Consider the following 3,051-nt stretch of genomic DNA (forward strand, 5'->3'; position numbering starts at 1 on the left):
AAGCCTATGAAAATCTTATATAAAATATTTATTTTATATATATATAATATACGAATTTTTTATGGTGGAAACTCAGGTGCAGTCAACTTCACGTAAAGTTGATAACTGATGTTAAATGATTTAATTGATTTGACTAAATTTTCATTTGACGATTCTCAACTATCAACAATCATCTAACAACTCTCAACTATCAGTGTAAACTGCACCTGAGTTTTCACTTTAAATTGATAAGAATTTTCAAACCCTTTTGACTTGAAATTTTGCATAAAGTGCTACGCACAAATTAAATCTCTTCATGAGTAAATTAAATACTTGTGATTGTTAATTGTTATGGCAAAAGTAAATTATACATAAAATGGTGAGATTAAGGTACGATAGATATGTGAATAATTGAATGCATGAACTCAACGAAGAGGAATAATGAATATTTAACAACAATAAGACACGGCAATGATACAATGTGTCTAAAATTGAAGTTACAAATCATGGCTACACTTTGGTTCATATAGATTACCAGAAAACGTGACGATTTTAACAAGAGGGTCGTCGTTGGGTTTGAAGCACAGTAATTGGACTATTAATATTATTGCTCCTCATCACGTAAGTGCAATCATGAACAAAACATGCCATGTGTGTTGTTTTTGTCTCACATTATGAAAGTAGATATATGAATCCACAAATGTTGAAAATACCAAAGTATATACCAAATTATTTGGACTAATATGTTGCAGTACTAAGCTTAATTTAAGAGTTTACTGTTAGTAAATAAATTGCTGCATACATAATGATTGATTTGACTTGGTTTATCCAAATCATTCCTTAAAAAGAAACCAATTTATTTTAATTAAACTGAAACATAAGATGTGTTTATCGTTAAATTTGTATTTTTATATAAAGACAACTTTAACTACATTGATGATATTTTTTTTAATAAAAAGAAAAGAATTATAGGTAAGTAAATAATTTAAAATGTGATCATAAATAATTAAAATATTCATACAACATAAGAAGTTACTTCGATTATTGAAAACAGATAAAATCTCTTATACATGCAGTTGTCTTAATATTTTTATCAAACATATTAAATTATCCAACAACTTTTAACCATTAATTTTACATTAAAACAATCCCATCGTCTGAGATTTTATTTAAAGATAACAAGTATTATTATTATTACTATTATTCTTTTGGAGATGTGTTTGCTCATCATGTTCATCATCAGCATCTCCAATGTCACTATCATTTGGGACACACAGGATTCGCATTAGAATTGGTTCTTCTCAGTATTAGGAACTGCAATCAAATTATCACAAAACAATTAGTTCAGAAATTGAGAATATACACAAAATTTACTTAAAAAAGAAAAATGATTACTCACATGAATATATAGAGATGATAGCTGAAACGTACATATATTTTATATCAAACTATTTTATCAATATGGAAACTCAGGTGCAGTTGACTTCACGTGAAGTTGATAACTGAGAGTCGTTAGATAGTTTGACTGATTTGACTCTCAGCTATCAACTATACGTGAAGTTGACTGCACCTGAGTTTCCACCTTTTATCAAACATATTAAATTATTAACGACTTTCAACTATTATTTTCATATAAAAACATGTTCTGATAAATAATAATAATAATAATAATAAGAAGAAATTGTCCAGTTTCAAATGTATACATACCTTCTTCTCAAACAACCCTGTTAATGTTTTTCTTCAGCATAACCGAGTCAGGGCAAACTAAAATTTTCATTTTTTCAGTTCTAGTTTTCGTTTCCAGATCAAAGGGTTCAAACCCAAACACTGAAACCCAAATCTTCTCGCGTTCTTTGATTGATGGTATGACCAATAAGTCAACACCCAAACTGCTTAGTACCTGATACAAACATATACTAATAGTGAAAAAAAAAAAGATAATAATGTTTTTCAAATTAGTAGAATGAACTATGAAACTGAGAAGGCCTTATTTTCATTATTATTATTATTAGGTGGAAACTCAGATGAAGTTGACTTCACGTAAAGTTGATACCTGAAAGTCATTGGATAAAAATTTAGTCAAAGCAGTCAAATTATCTAACGGCTCTCAGCTATCGACTTCGCCTGAGTTTTCACCTTATTATTATTATTATTGTATGAACTCACAGATTCGATGACTGTCATGAAGCGGGTACACATTCCTTGTCGCCTATACATACCACGGGTTGTAATGAGTGGCATCTCTGCTACTTTGTTTTCATGAACCCTGTTTGCAAAAAACAAACATTTAATTAATATTGAACTTAGTCTTCAAAATTTACATTTCATAATATATAATTAGAGTATTAATAATTAGATAAGCATTCCATCAATCTATCTAGCATAATATCTATGATATAACACTTCGATAACTCTTTTTCGTGAAAACCTAAACATACATGCACATACAATTCAGATATAACCTTAAAATATATATATATATATACATATACATATATATAACTGTCACTTCCAATGAACAAATAAACCAACCTCCTTCACAAATTTTTTGTTAGCCAGAAATCATTTAACAAGGCTCTTGAAATGGTTGCGTTAAGAGATTTGTTTTCTAATGTAGAGAGTCCTTATGCTAATTTGATGCTAAAAAAATTTATAAATTTCTGAAAGATTTAAAATTAATCATGTTTAATCTCTTGAACTAATTAACTTAAAACAAATTTTAAATTTTTTTCGAAGAATAAATTAATTTCATAAACTTTTAGATAACTAATAAATTGATGCTACCATAAGTCCATAACTACTCTTTAAGGCACAAATTAAAATTGATGATTTGAAACCCTACCTACTCTTTTCCTTCAAGAAGAGGGTTACTAATGAACCATAGGTATAAACATATATGATGAAAATTCTGGTGGAATCAACTTCACGTGAAGTTGATAGTTGAAAGTCGTAGGTGAAAATTTAGTCAAATCAATCAAATCATCTAACAATTCTCAGTTATCAACTTCACGTGAAGTCAACTGTACCTGAGTTTCCACCCCTATATATATATATCCTAGAGAAATAGTTGAA

At 28.5% G+C, this 3,051-nt stretch overlaps 1 long non-coding RNA gene across 1 annotated transcript; it reads right to left on the reverse strand.

Moving 5' to 3' along the window:
* On the reverse strand, window positions 998–2,271 carry LOC110263875. The gene is made up of 3 exons (XR_002349609.1): window positions 2,146–2,271; window positions 1,687–1,879; window positions 998–1,293 (listed from the first exon to the last, which is right to left on the reverse strand). It is a non-coding gene; the product is annotated as an uncharacterized LOC110263875 (long non-coding RNA).

The sequence above is a fragment of the Arachis ipaensis genome, chromosome B06, assembly GCF_000816755.2.
Source record: "Arachis ipaensis cultivar K30076 chromosome B06, Araip1.1, whole genome shotgun sequence".
NCBI classification, from domain to species: Eukaryota; Viridiplantae; Streptophyta; class Magnoliopsida; order Fabales; family Fabaceae; genus Arachis; species Arachis ipaensis.